The 18,587-nt window shown below is 44.0% G+C and overlaps 1 pseudogene; it reads left to right on the top strand.

Moving 5' to 3' along the window:
• Nucleotides 17,444-18,587, top strand: Gm15532 (predicted gene 15532; annotated as a pseudogene).

The following is an 18,587-nucleotide window of genomic DNA, read 5'->3' on the forward strand; positions in this document are numbered from 1 at the left end:
TTTCTCGTTCCAGGTCTTCTCGTCCCGTCCCGGGTCTCAGCACCAACTCTTACACGCATTCTCGCGACCGGACAGGAAGAACACAACAAACCGGAATCTTCTGCGGCAAAAGCTTTATTGCTTACATCTTCAGGAGCAAGAGAGCAAGAGAGAGAAAAAGAACAAGAACAAGAAAGCAAGAAAGAGAAAAAGCAAGAACAAGAGAGAGAGAGCAAGAGCCAGAGCAAGAGAGAGAAAAAGAATGGCAAAACCCCGCCCCTTTTAAGGAGAATTATCCTCCGCCTAGGACGTATTACTCCCTGATTGGCTGCAGCCCATCGGCCCAGTTGTCATCACGGGAAAGGCAGAACACATGGCGGGAAAACTGCCCCTGCACGTGTGCAGATTATGTTTACCACTTAGAACACAGCTGTCAGCGCCATCTTATAATGGCAAATGTGAGGGCGGTTCCCAACAGACTGTGATCATCCACTTCTGTGTTTGCTAGGCCCTGGCATAGTCTCACAAGAGAGAGCTATATCTGGGTCCTTTCAGCGAAATCTTGCTAGTGTATGCAATGGTGTCAGCATTTGGAAGCTGATTATGGGATGGATCCCTGCATATGGCAATCACTAGATGGTCCATCCTTTCGTCACAGCTCCAAATTTTGTCTCTGTAACTCCTTCTATGGGTGTTTTGTTCCCATTTCTAAGAAAGGGTAAAGTGTCCACACTTTGGTCTTCGTTCTTCTTGAATTTCATGAGTTTGGCAAGTTGTATCTTATATCTTGGGTATCCTAAGTTTCTGGGCTAATATCCACTTATCAGTGAGTACATATTGTGCGAGTTCCTTTGTGATTGGGTTACTTCACTCAGGATGATACCCTCCAGGTCCATCCATTTGCCTAGGAATTTCATAAATTCATTTTTTTAATAGCTGAGTAGTATTCCATTGTGTAAATGTACCACATTTTCTGTATTCATTCCTCTGTTGAGGGGCATCTGGGCAGTTTTCAAGTTTTAACATAAGGGAAGTACAAATTAAAACTACATGGTGAGGCTGGCAAGATGGCTCACCTATTAAGAGCATATGCTACTCTTGCAGAGGAAGGACCTGAGTTTGATTCCCAACACTCATATTGGACACCCCCAAACCCACCTATAACGTTAACTCCAGAGGGTCCATGGTGGCAACTGCATTTGAGTGCACATCACACACACGATTAAAAATAAAATACATCTTTTTCTAAAACACCTACTTAGAGGATTAAAAATAAAACAAATCTTTAAAAAAAATTCCTACTTGGAGATTCCCTTTTATGCCAGTCAGAATGGCTGTGATTAAGAAAACGAGGTGGGGGCTGGTGAGATGGCTCAGTGGGTAAGAGCACCTGACTGCTCTTCCGAAGGTCAGGAGTTCAAATCCTAGCAACCACATAGTGGCTCACAACCATCTGTAATGAGATCTGACTCCCTCTTCTGGCTCACAACCATCTGTAATGAGATCTGACTCCCTCTTCTGGAGTGTCTGAGGACAGCTACAGTGTACTTACAAATTTTTAAAAAAAATAAACAAACAAACAAATAAATCTTTTTAAGAAAGAAAGAAAGAAAGAAAGAAAGAAAGAAAGAAAGAAAGGAAGGAAGGGAAGGAAAGAAAGAAAGAAAGGAAGGAAGGAAGGAAGGAAGGAAGGAAGAAAGAAAGAAAGAAAGAAAGAAAGAAAGAAAGAAAGAAAGAAGGAAAGAAAGAAGGAAAACGAGGTGGGAAGAACGGCACAGTAGTTAAGAGCACTTGTTTCTGCAGAGGACCATGCCTGGTTCGGTTCCTAGCATACATGGTGGTCCACATCCATCCTCTTCTGAACTCCTCAGGCAATGTGACCCAGCTATACCACTCCTAGTCATACACCCCGAAGTCTCATTATTCTACCACAGAGGACTTGGATGTACCCGTCCATTGCTGCTCTGGTCCCAGCAGCTGGAAAATAAGATCAGTGAAGAATGAACAATGGTATGTACACACTGTAAAACTTCAGTCAGCTGTAAAGGAAAATTTATGAAATTTGTGGCAAAGTTGATGGAACTGGGAATTTTTATACAATGTGAGGTGACCGACACCCAGAAATATAAAAGCCACCTATGTTTTCTCTTCTACAACAGATGATAGATACTCCATGAAACCGTGAGCCAAAATAAGTCCCTCCTCTCTTAAGTTGTTTCTGTCAGGTATTCTGTCACAGGGATGAGAAAGTAACTAATCCAGTTTTTGTCTCTGACTCAGCAATTGTACACCTGTCTGTATTCTGCAGAAAGTTCTCAAACAGTCTATAGTGTAGATATCCGTGACTGTGTCCATTATATTTATGATGGTGTAGAGTTTAAACTAACCTGGTGTCCAGAGATGATATAGGCACTGTGAGGAAAATTCTGACAAGTAACCATAATATATTTTTTAAATTACATTTTATTTGTTCACCATAACAAATGATCACACATTAGATGCCTTAAAGCAATGAAAATGGATTTTTGCATAATCTGGAAGGTCAGAATTCTAAAATAAAGACCCTGGAACCAAAGCTGCTAGCAAAAAGTTAGTTCTTGCCTATAAGCAACATAGAAAGACGTGTCAGAGAAAGAGAGAAAATGAGATCAAACTAGAAATGGGCTGGGTGTGGTGTCACATGCCTTTAATCCCAGCCTTCAGGAAGGGCAGAGGCAGATGGATCTCTATGAGTTCAAGGTTTGCTTGGTCCATGTAGGGAGTTCCAGAACAGCCAAGTCTATAGCGAAAGACCCTATCTTAAAACACACACCCACACACACACCACCACCAGCAGCAGCAGCAACAGCAACAACAACAACAAATTAGAAATGAAAAATTACAATAAAAGAAAAAACAGAATAAAGAGGAAAGTCACAAAGTGGAGCCATACATCGAGTGAGGGGATAAGACTCGGTATGTAGAGAGCATGGGCAGCTGAATAGCAAGAAAACAGCTCACCAAGGAGTGGGGAGTGGCTTCGTAGAGTGAGTTAGGCAGTGCTCCTTCTGTTCTATTTTGTGGAATAGTTTGTTGGTATTAGCTTTTCTTTGAAGGTCTGATGGAATTCTTCACTAAAGCCAACTGACTCTAACTTTTTGTTGTTGTTGTCATTGTTGTTGTTGTTGGGAGGTTGTTAATGACCTCTTCTATTTCCTTAGAGGATATGAGCCTGTTTAGATAAAATTGTTCATTTCATCTAGATTTTCCAGTTTTGTTAAGTATAGACTTTTGTAGTAGGATCTGATTTTTTTTTGTTTTGTTTTGTTTTTGTTTTTGTTTTTTTGTTTTTCAAGACAGGGTTTCTCTGTGTAGCCCTGGCTGTCCTCAAACTCACTTTGTAGACCAGGCTGGCCTTGAACTCAGAAATCCGCCTGCCTCTACCTCCTGAGTGCTGGGATTAAAGGCATGTGCCACCACACCCAGCCTGATGATTTTTTTAATTCCTTCCGTTTCTGTGGTTATGTCGCCATTCTCATTTCTGATTTTGTTAATTTGGATAAGTTCTCTGTCTGCTTTAGTTAGTTTGGCCAGGGGTTTATCTATCTTGTTGATTCTCTCAAAGAACCAACATTTGGTTTTGTTGATTCTTTGTATTGTTCTTTTTGTTTCTATTTGGTTGACTTCAGCCTGAGTTTGATTATTTCTTGCCATCTACTCCTATTGGGTGAATTTGCTTCTTTCTGTTCTAGGGTTCTCAGGTGTGCTGTTAAGCTGCTCGTGTAGGAGCTCTCCAATTTCTTTACAAGGGCACTGACTGCTATGAATTTTCCTCTTAGCACTGCTTTCATTGTGTCCCATAAGTTTGGGTATGCTGTGCCATCTTTTTCATTGAATTCCAGGAAGTCTTTAATGTCTTTCTTTATTTCTTCCCTGACCAAGTTATCATTAAGTACAGAGTTGTTCAGTTTCCATACATATGTGGGGTTTCTGTTGTTTCTGTTGTTATTGAAGTCTAGTCTTAGTCTGTGGTGATCTGATAGGATGCATGGGATTATTTCAATATTCTTGTATCTGTTGAGGCCTGTTTTGTGACCAATTATATGGTCAGTTTTGGAGAAGGTACCATGAGGTACTGAGAAGAAGGTATACTCTTTTGTTTTAGGGTGAAATGTTCTATATATATATCGGTTAAATCCATTTGGCTCATAACCTCTATAAATTTCACCATGTCTCTGTTTAGTTTCTGTTTCAATAACCTGTCCATTGGTGAGAGTGGGGTGTTGAAGTCTCCCACTATTATTATGTGGGGTGCAATGTTTGTTTTGAGCTTTAGTAAAGTTTCTTTTATGAATATGGGTGCATAGATGTTCAGAATTGAAACTTTCTCTTGGTGGATTTTTTCCTTTGATGAATATGAAGTGTCCTTCCCCATCTTGCTTGATAACTTTTGGTTGAAAGTCTATTTTATTGGATATTAAGATGGCAACTCCAGCTTATTTCCTGAGACCATTTGCTTGGAAGACTTTTTTCCAGCCTTTTTCACTGAGGTAGTGTCTGTCTTTGTTATTGAAGTGTGTTTCATGTATTCAGCAAAATGCTGGATCCTGTTTGCATGTCCAGTCTGTTAGCTTATGTCTTCAAGTATTCCTCCATTAATTTGATATTGGCTGTTTGTTTGCTGTATATTATTTTTATTATGTTTAGGTATGAATTCCTGATCTTTCCAATACTTTTTAACATGAAGGGGTGTTATATTTTGTCAAATGCTTTTTCAGCATCTAATGAGATGATCATGTGGTTTTCTTTTTCCTTTGAGTTTGTTTATGTAGTGGATTACATTAATGGAGATTGTTATGGAAAATATACAGAAAACAAGAACACATGAGGTGCCCAGGCCTAATGGGTACATCTATAATACAACTCCTTCATCTATAGTTCAGGGGACATTATGGAAGAGGGGATGGAAAGATTTTAAGAGCCAGAGAGGGCCAGAAAATCTGAGTGAAATTGTCTTGTACAGGGAAGCTTCGTCCATGATACTTCAATATGGCCGCCTAAACAATACCTGAACAGAACAATAGACATGCTAAAATGGAAGGGAGTAATTCATGGGGTCCTATCCCTAAACAAAGGACTATAGACAACCAAGGGATACAGAAAAGAAGGAAGTAAGTAGTATTCCTTTATTGAGGACCTTCTGGTTATCCAGTACTGTGTGTACATGCAACATCGAGTGGACTCAGCAGTTTGTATCTATATATTTATGCATATATATGCATGCATGTCATGCGCACATGCGCTCACACACACACACACACACACACACATACACACACACACACAGAGAGAAAGAGAGAGAGAGAGAGAGAGAGAGAGAGAAAGTTGTATCAATAATGATCAGGAAGGAGAAGGCCAAGAGTTTTGTAGGGAGTTGGGACATGAGAGGAGTTGGAAGAAGGAAGGGATTAGAAGGAAATGATGTAGTATTTTCATGTTAACAGTTAAAAGAGTTAGCCAGTGACACAAGCACAGTTCACATCCCGACAGGCCACACTTATTGGTCTCAGTGAGTCACTCACACCAAAGAGGAGAGAGTTGGAATGAGGGCTAGAGATGAGCTGAGGTGCCACGCACAGGAATATGGGAGGAGTTTAGGATGGATATACATGAGATATATTGTTTACATGTATGAAACTGTCAAGGAATAAATAAAAGATATTCTATTAAAATAAAGAACTCTCGGACTGGAGAGATGGTTCAGCACTTAAGAGCACTGGCCCTAGGTTACATTCCCAGCATCACACGGTGCCTCATGTCTATACCCTGGGGGATCTGATGTCACTGTTTGGCCTCCTTGAACACTGCAGGTATGTGTGCACAAACATACAATCAGGCAAAATGCTCACACAAAAATAAATGAAGCTTCAAGAAAGTTTTTAAAACGTAAGTCAGCAGAGAGAGGGGGCAATTAGAACAGATTGCTGTGTGTTCCACAAAGCAGGAGTCTTTCCAAAAGCAAACAAAAAGTAGTCGAAGCATCAGAATACATGTTTGTCAAAAGAGGACATACTAATGGCCAGCTATGATTTTTTGTATATGAAATTCTAGAAAGAGTAAAAATGTATAGATAGGGCTGGTGAGATGGCTCAGCGGGTAAGAGCACTGACTGCTCTTCCGAAGGTCATAGGTTCAAATCCCAGTAACCACATGGTGGCTCACAACCACTCATAATGAGATCTGACGCCCTCTTCTGGTGTGTCTGAAGACAGCTACAGTGTACTTATGTATAATAAATAAATAAATCTTTTAAAAAATGTATAGATAAAAGCTGGTGGGAGGACAGAAGGAAAGGGAACCTTTAAGGAATGAGGACCATAAAAGCACAAGGCTGATTTGGGGGCGATAGCAACTCTCTGTATTCTGACTGTGGGGGTTACCATAGGTGGATACAATTTGTCAGATTTCACTAGAATTGATACTTTAAAGTGGCAATTTATATCCTATGTAAGTTACAACTCGGTAAAGCTGATTAGGTAAAAGAAATTGCAATTAAACTATCACTGAAGTGGCATAGGGAAATGAGTAGGGCTTATCCATCTAAAGGGAATAAAGAAGCACAAAAGAGGAGCTTTACCCAGACCGATGCTGGTGACATATTATGAACTACAGGGAGTTATTAGTCCTCTACATCTTTGGTTAAATAAATAAATAGCTCTGATGGATGCCTCTAAATGTCTAACCCAGTATCAATGCTGCCTTTCTCCCTTAAAACAGAATACTGTCAATAAGTTTGTTCAGGGTCGTAGTCATATGCTTGGATGCAGGTGCCTTCCTGGTGTGTGTGTGTTTGTACGACTGAGTCTATTCTGGCACAGAGGTTTGAGTGTATATGTAGCATGTCTGTCCTTACAACCACACCCCTACCCTGCTGCACACCACCCCACACTAGGGATTGAACACAGGGCTTCTTGCATCCTAGGCACTTGCTTTACCACTGTGCCCCACACCCCAGATCTACTTGGAGTTTCTAGGAAAGCCTCTTAAGTTTATCAGATTCAGCTAGAAAGTCCTTTGGCTTTGTAATCTCTGTGATGTGGATGTGAGGCAGGAAGTGAGTGACAGATGGCACCAGAAGCCAAAAGGCAGGAAAATGAAAGGCACTGGCTAAGATGACAAGTCTGAAAGGCAGAAAGGGCCCGAAACATCGTGATAATGTGAAGCCACTCAGTGTTGCTGTGTTCTGCCACTGAGCTGCATCCATCTAGCCAAGCCCAAGCCAGTCATACACAAATGGATTCTCTCCCCCACTCCCTCAGTCTCAGTGTATAGTACAGGCTGGTCTTGGATGTACGATCCTCCTGCCTCAGCCTCCAAATGCCAGGATTATAGACATGTACCACTAGTTCTGCCTTATTCCACCATTTTTAACCTGGAAAAATATGGCTCTTTGGAGGCAGGAGTATAGCGCAGTGGTAGAGTGTTTCCCTCCCATATACAAGGACCCATTTCAATGATAAATGCTGGAAATCAAATCAAAACAAAACAAAAAGTTGAGAAGCAGTACCACACGCCTTTAATCCCAGCACCTGGGAAGCAGAGGCAGGCCAATCTCTGAGTTTGAGCCCAGCCTGATGTATAGAGTGAGTTCTAGGACAGCTAGGACTACACAAGAAATCTATCTCAAACAAACAAACAAACAAACAAACAAACCAAAAACAATAAAAAACAAAACACAACTCCCCCCTCCAAAGCTTCTTGTATTGGTTTAAGCCCACAGATCATAGAATACAAAAACAAAACAAAACAAAACAAAACAAAAAACACTTCAGAAATGGAGGGAGAAAGCAAACAGTCCTTCCGACTCTGCAGAAGCCCTGAATTCCCTTCTAGAGGTCATTTGTTCAGGAACTACTGAGCACACACTGGCCAGTGCAGCACAGTCACTCTGAACCTGCTCAAAGGGGACAGCGTTATGTAAGTGTGCCAGGAAAGAGGAACACACACAGACCTTTCAGCGCTGGCTGATCTGTGTTGCTTTTATTAAATCATGGGGTTCTAGTGCAGGGCATGGAGGGCGTCAGTTCTCAGGCAGCAAATGTACAGCAAGAGATAACTTTTCAAGATACGGGTTTTCTGCAAGAAGTGACATAAAGTTATTTCAAGCAACGAAACGAAGAGAAGATTGCTCCAAGAGGCTCCCTGATGCGAGGAATCCTCTCATAAAAGAGCAGTCACTGAGCCGATGGACACAGCTAGGCTTATTTTCTGTAGGGACTAAGAAAATGTCACACACACACACACACACACTGCGCGCGCAAAGATTGCTAAACAGTTGTCAAAGCCCCATAGTCTGTAAAGCTCTTTTCATTAGTAATAACTAACTTTCATATCTGTGTAATAACTAACTTTCATATCTGTGGAATGTTAGCATTTGCAAAGCTCTTTCATTCACAAGATTTATTTGATCGTATCTCTGTGAGATAGATAAGATCAATATTAATATATCCAGCTAAAAGAAAGATGCATGCCTGTGTGTGTTTGGGGGGGGGGGCTCACCTAACTTCAGCTTCAAGGTCATCCAACTGCAAAGGGCTTTCTGACCTTCAGGAGACGGTTTTTTTGTTTTGTTTTGTTCTGTTTTGTTTTGTTTTGTTTTGTTCTGTTTTGTTTTGTTTGTTTTCAAGACAATGTTTCTGTGTGTAGCCCTGGCTGTCCTAGAATTAGCTCTGTAGACCAGGCTGGCCTAGAAATCACAGAGATCCATCTGCCTCTGCCTCCTGAACACTGGGATCAAAGGTATGTGCCATCATTGCCCAGCTGACCTTAAACTCTTGATCTTCCTGTTTCCAGCTCTCTCGTGCTGGGATTGCAGCTATGCACCACCCCTTTTTGGCTTATTTTCATCTTCTAAAAGTAAAGATTCCACTACTTGAGAGGGGCTGGGAATAGAGCTCAGTGGTAGACCATATGCTTATCATGCTCAAGTCCCTGGGTTTGATCTCCAGCACAGAAAGATAGGAAGGAAGGGAGGGAGGGAGGGAGGGAGGGAGGGAGGGAGGGAGGGAGGGAGGGAGGGAGGGAGGGAGGGAGGGAGGGAAGGAAGACAAGAGATGGGCAATTCGTGGCAGAGCTATGATGAAAACTTAAGTCTTAGGACTTTGAGACAGGCAAGCATAGGGAATAGCCCAGCAAAATGAGATTTAGGCTGGCTTGGGCTATGCACTCTCCTCTCCTACCAGCGTGCCTCGCCTTCTCTTTGCATGTACTACGTGCACACCTTCCTCTCTAAACAATGCACCTAGCCACCTGTTAGCAATCTGTAATGCCCACCTGCATTGAGCTGCACGCACGGTCCTCTCCAAATGTTGAAGTAATTCTCCTCCCCTTAACAACCACCAGGATTGGACAGTTTCTACTGAAATATAGTCCCAATAAATCTGATACCAGGGTAGGAAGGTTGATCTGTTCTGGACTAGTTTTTGTTTTTTTTTTTTGGGGGGGGTGTGTGCATGTGTAATAAGGCAAACTCTATCCTCTAAGTAAACCTTTAGTATCTCCTACCTCCTGTTTTATGTCTGTGCATAATTAGGTGTGCATATGATTAGAATCAGATGCATAATAGGAAGGGACATGTGTGGTTGAAAGTGGTTATATAACTTAATCTGCCAAATAGAAAACCATCCAAACTCCTTCCCTTGAGTCCTACAAGAGGGCCCTAAACAACAGCCCTTGAAAACTTGCACTCAGGCGGCCTACTGCCCCTTGTGATGGAGCATCTGATCTGTTGTATTACCGCTGCTTTGGATGAAGTTCCCTCGCTACTTTTCTACATCTGCGAGAGCCTTCATTTCTGTCTGTTTGAGTAAGAGGCCAAGGACCTGGAAATACGCCACCCGAGCTGAGCCTCTGGTAACAATGTCAATATAAGTGATCTATGTGTGGATGTTCATAACTGAATTATCTTATTGTATAACTTGCTTGCACATATACCAACCTATCAATTCGAGTATCTAAGCACTGGCCAGACAACTACTTGCTAATGGAGTGCAAAAATACCAACTGGGTCACTGGGAATGGTTTTCAGGTTGTCCCTTAGAGATACTATTATGGTTTGAATCTGAAATGTCCCCAGAAGTCTCCTCATAGCTTGCGCAATTGTTTTCTTATGCCACCCAGGGGTGGCACTGTCCACAGTGAGCTGGTTCTGCCCACATCTATCAGAAGTACAGAGAACGCCTCACAGACTTGCCTACAGGCTGATCTGATGGTAGCAAGTCCTCAGTTAAGGTTCCCTCTTCCCAAATGGCTCTAGCTTGTGTCAAATTGACAAAACCAAACCCAAAAGCTAATAAGCAGATGCATACGTGCATAGTTAAGGAAAAACTCGTTTTGAAAAACCACAAGGTGATAGAAACTTGTTTTAACAAAGAGCCATCAAAAACTCAGACTGGGACTGTTATGTCCCCTCTCCTCTGTTGTGGGGGCTCAGGAACTCGTTTGGGAGCGGCGAGGGCAGCAGAAGCTTCAGAGACTTGGGAGCCTCTGCACTGCAGCCTTCCTGGGAGCCACCAGCCCTCGCTCGGCAGCAGTGAGACTACTGGGCCTCAGGTATGACACACTTGGTCCTGGGAACTTGAGAACTATCTGGAATTATTCTGGTAACTCAGATTTCGGGGTCTCTTCTAAGGCTCCTTACAACCTTTTATTCCTCTTTACTCTCAGCTCCCCTCCCCTCCCCCACCCTCCCTCTCTCCATTTCTCCTTCTGCTTCCTGTCTTTTCCGTACATTGACTCCCGTTGAGCCAGTCAGCTGCTTCTTCAAATGATTCAGTGGCCACTTTCAGGACAAGGAAAAGGGTGGGTGTCCTTCTCCATGCTGTCCTGGCTGCTGCCATTTTCCCAACCATTGGGGTCGAAAACCAAAACCAGGGCCTAAGGTTCAGAAACTGGGTGTGGGATGGAGATTGTGCTGGGCTGTTGGGAGCCTGAATCAGCAGCCACAGGCCAGAAAGGACTTGCCAGAACCACCTCTGAGGTCATTGTGATTACTTCAGCTGTCTTACTGCTTTCACAAGGTAGATTACCAACTGTTCAGTCTCCCCTGATACTCCGGGTCTGGTGTCCTTACTCTGGCTGCCACCACTGCTTCTTGTCACTATAGCCAGCACTCTGAGAAGCTGGCAAGAAAGGATGACCTAGGAGAACGAACTTTTAAACTTATTGTATTTATTCTAAGTGGGGAGTGGCGTGGATTTACCACAGCCTGGGGGGGCACGGAGGGGGAGGTCAGAGGACAACGTGGTTTTCTCTTTCCATTGTGGGTTCCTGGATCAGATTCGAGTCTGCAGACTTTGCTGCAAGCGCTTTCACCTGCTGAGCCGTTTTGCAGGCTTCAGGGAAGTCTCTTAGGGGCAGCATCAGAGGAGAGGAACTATGAGGGGGCTGACTTGAGTCAGTCTACAACATCTATTTCTGCAGACAAAGAAGGAGTGTTTGGACCAATCAGAGCCATTTATTTGCCGACCTTGTCTCTCAGCACCAATCACAGTCATTGGACCAACCTTGTCTCTTAGCTCCAGTTTTAGTAATCCTTCCACCAGGCATGTTGCTCCCTTGTGCAAGTAGGTGGAAATATTTGAACAGTTGTTGGGAACAAGATGAATAATCAAGACTGGTGAGAGTGAGGCAGTTTTTAATGTACGATTCTGCAGAAAGAGGTGTCGACATAGAGACGCAACTAACATGGTCACTATACTCATTAGGTGATGTTAATCCCAAAGATCCGGGAGAAAGAGCACTGGTCCAAATTAATTAAAGCAAGCTTTTTTTAATTTGTGAACGGGAACTGCCCCCACCCCAGCACTGCAAGGCAAGGGCTGAGAGGTCAGCACTGGCTGTGAGAAAGACACGGTTCTTAAAGCTCAGGGGTAGAGGGTTTCCAACTGGGGGATCTGGCGGACAAAATAGGCGGGGTTACAGAAGCAGAACGTAAGTGTAGCAAGTGAGTCACAGCGACCTCCTGAAGCAAAGCCGTGGTCTCAAGGAGGTCCTAATAAGGTAGCCACAGCAAACTTCTGAAACAAGGTAGGGGTGCAAGATGGTTGTAAGCACATTTCTGAAACGAAGACATGGCTGCCATTTCCTGGAACAGGCAGTACAGAAGTTTGTAGTTAAGGTTACAGGGGGGACATAGCCCAGTCCTTGAGAAACAGAGGTTTGATCATAAACAGGAATGGAACCTCATTTATTAAAAGATGTCTTTTAAGCCTAAACTGGAGGGAGGCAGTGGGCTTTAAAATTGTCTGATCAGGGGAAATTTTTATCCTCTTCTCTAGGCCAGAACTTGCATGTCTCCCAAATGCCCTGTTCTGGTTGGTTTTGTCAATTTGACACAAACCCGAGCGTGTCTGGGGAAAGGGACTCTTGGGTGAGAAAATGCCTCCTAAGAGTGACCTGTAGGCAAGTCTGTGAGGTCTTGTATTGATGGAGGAGGTGTTAGCTCACTGTGGCTGGTGCCACCCCTGGATAGGCAGTCTTGGGCTTTATAAGGAAGCAAGCTGAGCCAGCCACAGAGAAGCAAGCCAGTATGTAGCAGCAGTCCTCTGTGGTGTTTGCATCAGTTCCCGACTCCAGGTCCCTACTCTGAATTCTCTCCCTGGCTTCCCTCAGTGAGGAAGTGAGTGTGACCTGAGAGTTGTGCGATAACCCATCCCCTCCCCAAGCTTGCTGTTTGTCAAGGTGCTAATCACAGCAACAGAAAACCTAACGAAGCTCCCCTCACCCCCAACAACTAATTGGCGCAGGACACATGATGATCTGTGTCTCATAGGGTTACCCAGAGTTCATCAAGGTTCAAGATAACAAAACCCTGTAAGAACTATTTCACAGTCTGTGCCCTCAGGGAGCTCAGAGCATCAGATGCCTTTAGGGGAGTTCAAAATGGCTAGTGCTGGCATAAAGGGAATCTGATTGGGGTTAGACTGATAGTTTCTCCTTAAGGCATCAGAGCCACGGGGAGAGTCCAACATCTACTGATTAGTCAGATTACCCTGGTCCCAGCATCTTTGCTTATTTAGGAAGATGAACACCAAAAGAGTGCTCACTGAAAGAACTAGTCATTAACACTGTTGTATCCGATTTTAATGTTTTATACCTTCCCAGCACCTAAGGGGAAGGCCATCCACGCATTAGGATAGAGGAACAGAAGTGATAAAATGATCTATTCACAGGGGATTTATTAGATTGCCTTACATGATCCAACAGTAGCTGTCTGCATATCAGAGAGGCTAAGAACAAGGAGACTGTTCAGTTTATGAGGCTGGAGACCTCAGTAGTCCCTGTATTGGTGTTGAAGGTCTGGAGGATTCCCAGAGAACTTCTCATCTTCAGTCATCTATGGAAGGCCCAAGAAGCTGGATGTTGATATCACTGAAGGATGGTACCAACAGTAGCACTAGCAGCAGCAGCAGCAGTAGCAGCAGCACAGGCAATATATTCACCAGCAAGAAGTGAGGGCAGGCGCATAGAAGAAGCCCTGATTTTCCCTCTTTCTATTTGGGCAGACACTGGAAGGTTTTGTCCATTCTAGAAGGCGATTTCCCAATTTAGTTACTACATCCAGACAGCGCCCTCACAGACATGCCCAGAGGTGTGCCTCTTAGTTGAGTCAAGAGCCAATTAGGTTGACAGCTGTCTTGCAGTAATGAAACACCATGACCAAAAGGAACTTGGGGAGGAAAGGGTTTATCTGACTGACCTATCCCAAACTACACTCCATTGAGGGAAGCCAAGGCCAGAACTCAAACTGGGTAGGAGCCGATGCCAAAGCCATGGAAGAGTGCTGCTTACTAGCTTGCTCCTCAGAGCCTCCTCCTGCTGCTTTTTTATAGAACCCAGGACCACCTTACCTGGGGTACCTCTACCCACAATGGACTGGGCCCTCCTCCATCAGTCACTAATTAAGAAAATGACCTATAGTCTTGCATGCCTACAGCTTGATCTTATGAAAGCATTTTAAAAATTGAAGTTCTCTAGTCTCAGATGTCTTTAGCTTGTGTCAGGTTGATATAAAACTAGCCAGGACAATTGACTCCTTGTCAACTTAAGGCACCAATACCATACAAACATTATTTATCAACAACCTTTCCATTTTTGTTCATCTCCGGAGGTCTCATATTAATAAATATTTCAATATAAAATATATTGCAAATGTAAAACTCCCACAGTCTTTACAAATTCAAAAGCTTTCAAATTCAGTGTTTTTAAAAATTCCAAAATCTAGAGGCTGGAGAAATGGCTCAGCGGCTAAGAGCACTGACTGCTCTTCCAGAGCTCATGAGTTCCAATTCCCAACAACCACATGGTGGCTCACAACCATCTATAATGGGATCTGATGTCATCTTCTGGTGTGTGTGAAGACAGCTACAGTGTACTCACAAACATTAGATAAATAATTCTAAAAAAAAAAAAAAGATTATGTCTCATTAAAAAAAAAAATCCAAAATCTCTTTGAAAGTTCAAAGTCTCTAAACTGTGAGCTCCTATAAAATCAAAATAAATTAAATTCTATTCCAAGAGGGAAGAGCCAGGACTCTGTCACAATATCAAGGCAAACCCAAACCACTTTGCATGTGAAGCTCCGGGTCAGACTTTTGGGACTCCATCACATCACAGCCTTTTGACCCCTCCAGCACACAGAGCTTGTCTCATAAGCTCAGGCTGACACCACTCCACAGCCGCTACTGTCTTGGCAGTCATCCCACTGGTGTCTCCGAAGTCCTGGGGTCTCCTGCTACGACTGGGTTGTACTTTCACCAATAGCCTCTTCTGAGTTCTCTTCATGGTGCCAAGCCTCAACTTCTCTGCATGACCCCTTCAGTCCTGGGACTTCAGCTGCTACTGTGGCTGCACTTTAACCAGTGGCATCTTCTGGTCTCTCACATCGCCAAGCCTCAGCTGCCCTCCATGAACCCATCATGTCTTCAAAACCAGAACCATCTGGGAGACTCTTATACAGGATGAAGTTTGGCTGCCAGCACAAGGTACAACTCTGGCTTCCTCCTGAATTCAGCATCTGTGTGCCAACTCCGAGGAAATAATACCAGAAGATTTCACCTCAGTGATACTGGTTTCTTCCTCCTCCTCCTCCTCCTCCTCCTTCTCCTCCTCCTCTTCCTCCTCCTCTTCCTTCTGTTTTTATTTTTTGTTTGTTTGTTTTTTGAGACAGGGTTTCTCTATATAGCCCTAGCTGTCTTGGAACTCACTTTGTAGACCAGGCTGGCCTCAGAGATCTGTCTGCCTCTGCCTCCCAAGTACTAGGATTAAAGGCGTGCGCCACCACTGCCCGGCTTTCTTCTTAATCACTGCTAATTTCTCAGTGCCAGCCCACCTTCTTGTACTGACTGTCCTAGCAAAGCAAAGTTTTCACTTTAGTGGTTCTGGTATCTTGTTAATCCCAGCTATTTTTTTCAGCCCCAAACTACACAGAATCACAGATTAGTAACACAGTATATGCAACAATAGAGTTTTAAGTGACTCCCAAACTTCCCTGGAACTTCACAAGCCAGGCCTCCATCCTCTGTATTCTCTCAACACTCTTCTTTTCCAAGCTCCCATAGAGCACCTCACTGAGTTTGAACACTCAATGGCTTTTCCAGCCCAAGGTTCCAAAGTCCTTCCACTACTCTCCCTCAAACACATGATCAAAAGTCTGTTCCGGCCACGCCCATGATTCTAGTATCAATTCCTGTCCTGGTTAAGGTTACTGTTGTTGGGATGAAACACCATGATCAAACTCACATGGGAGGAAAGGGTTTATTTGGTTTTCACGTTCTGGATCACACAGTCCATTGAGGGAAGGAAGCCAAGGCAGGGACACAAACTAGATGGGAACCTGGAGGCAGGAGCTGATGCAGAGGCCTTGGAGAAGTGCTGCTCACTGATTTGTTCCTCATAGCTTCCTGAGCCTGCTTTCTTATAGAAACCTTTCTATAGGAGCACCTGACTACAGAGTATCTCCATCCACAATGGGCTCCCCTCCTCCCTCCCCCTGGCCCCAGTTAGAAATTAAGAAAATGCTCTAGTCTTGCATGCCTACAGCCGGATCTTATGGAATAACTTTTTTTTTTTTAAATTAAGGGCCCCTTCTCTCAAAAGATTCTAGCTTGTATAGAATTGATATTAAACTAACCAGGAAAACAACCAAGATGAGCTACAGAGTCTCCCATTGTGTGTGTCTCCATATGATGTCAGTCCAGACACAGGGATAGCAACTTTCCTCTTACCTGCTTCTTTCTCCATGAAGACTTCCTGATGCTTCATCAGACTTGACATCATTTAAATTTCATTATCTATACTTCTCGTTCACCACTTTTAATTTTGTGTGGAAGTCATTTCTAATGTTAGATCTAAGTTCTTTACCTTCTTTTGGGTTCTATGGGAGTGGGTCCCCTGCTTCACCCTTCCACACTTTGTTGGACCTATGTGGTAAATGCTCAGAAAATACAGCTGAAATTCAGTGACCTGCCACATTGTTGGGCAATTTATTCTGTGTGGTCCCAAAGCACAGATGAAGCACAACATTTGAACCCAGGAACAGTCTCTTTCAGTTAGTGAATTGTCCCCAAAAGTAGATTTCTGGGCCAGCAAGATGGCTCATCAAGTAAAGATGCCTGCCTCCAAGTCTCTCAACCTCAGCCTGGTTCCTGAGACCACGTGTGGAAGAACTGACTCCTGCAGGCTGCTCTCTGACCTCTACATGTGCATGAACACCCATTCACATATGCACACAAAATAAAGAAGTGCAACAAACATCTTTAAAAGGATTTAAAGATTCTTAATAGAAATGGATTTTCTTTCTTGTGTGTGCATGCTCTTAGAGTGGAGGAGACAGATATTAGATATCTTTCTCAATCACTCTGCACCTGATTTTATTTTTATTTATTTATTTATTTATTTCTGGTTTTTCGAGACACGGTTTCTCTGTATAGCCCTGGCTGTCCTGGAACTCACTTTGTAGACCAGGCTGGCCTCGAACTCAGAAATTCACCTGCCTCTGCCTCCCGAGTGCTGGGATTAAAGGTGTGAGCCACCATGCCCGGTCTGATTTTATTTTTTGAGCAAGGTTTTTTTCACTGAAACTGGGGCTACCAATTCACCTATGCTGGCTGGCCAGCAAGCTTCAGGCATCATCCTGTTCCCCTCTCCCGGCCGTGGGATTATAGGTGCAGATCGCTATGCCTGGCTTTTTCCATGGACATTAAGGATCTCAACTCTGGTCCTTATGCTTGGATAGTGAGTACTTCAATGATTGAGCTATTTCGCCAGCCCCCAAAATAGATTTTTCTAAATTGTATGGTAGGGCTTCCTTGGGAGGTTTCTGCTAACCGAAATGGATGATTGGTGAAGATGTGTAGAGAATTATCTTATTCAGCTCTGAACTTCTCTTTGTGGCAAAAGCACTGACTCTAAAGCCAGACCCCAGAGATAAAGCAGCAGGCCGGCAGGAGGGGCAGTGGTAAGCAAGGCCTGGGCCTGATATGGCGGCGCTGCACCAAATGCCACCAGCACTTCCCCTTTGAGGTGATGTCTCAGGGGCGGAAGCTGTGCAAGGAATGCCAGATTGCCCACCTTGTTGTGAAGTGCACCTACTGCGGGACTGAGCACCAGCAGGAGAGTAAAACCAATACAATGTGCAAGAAGTGTGCTCAGAATGTACCGTTATATGGAACACCTAACCCTTGTCAGTATTGCAACATAACTGCTACATTTATTGGGAATAAAGGCCAGCGCTGCACAAATTCAGAGAGGAAGTATGGACCCCCATACTCCTGTGAACAGTGCAAGCAGCAGTGTGCATTTGACAGGAAGGATGATAGAAAGAAGGTGGGTGGGAGGCTGCTATGCTGGCTGTGCACAGTCATACAAGTGTGTCCTTCAGAAGACCAAAGAGCAGAGGAAGCACCTGAGCAGCTCTTCTCGCAGCAGCCATCGGGAGAAGGAGCAGTCCAACTGCCTGAGTGGTGACAGCCATTACAGCAGCCAGAAAACACTTTCTACATCAATTCAAAATGAAATCCCAAAGGGGGGAAAAATCCAACTTAGAGTCAATCACAACTAAGGGAGACAGCTTTTCCCCAGACCTGGCTCTGGATTCACCAGGCACTGGCCACTTTGCCATCATTGCTCAGCTGAAGGCAGAGGTGGCCACCCTGAAGGAGATGTTGTGCATTAGAAGGATCAAATGGTCTTAGAGAAAGAGACGAAGATGACGGAGCTGGAGGCTGTTTTTCAGTACCAGGAGTCTCAGACTTGGGCCAAAATGAACCAAATGGAGAAAACCCACAAGGAGGTCACAGAGCAACTGCAGGCAGGCAGCTGCCGTGTCCAAGAGCAAGAAGTCTGAGAAGTCAGGCACCGCAACATCTCCGTGAAGACCTCGAGAAGGCTCCCAGCACTAATCCAGTGCTCCCGGGTCAGGATTGGTGAGCTGGCTGTCTTCTGGGAAGTGTGCTTCCTACACAATCTCCATCTGCTTACCTTGCCCCTCTTTGTTCAGATGCAATGGGCTGAATGGAAACACCTGGTCTGTGCCCTGTTATGGCAGCATGCTGAGCGGTTAGGGTTCC

Source organism: Mus musculus, chromosome 6 (assembly GCF_000001635.26).
Source record: "Mus musculus strain C57BL/6J chromosome 6, GRCm38.p6 C57BL/6J".
Taxonomy (NCBI): Eukaryota; Metazoa; Chordata; class Mammalia; order Rodentia; family Muridae; genus Mus; species Mus musculus.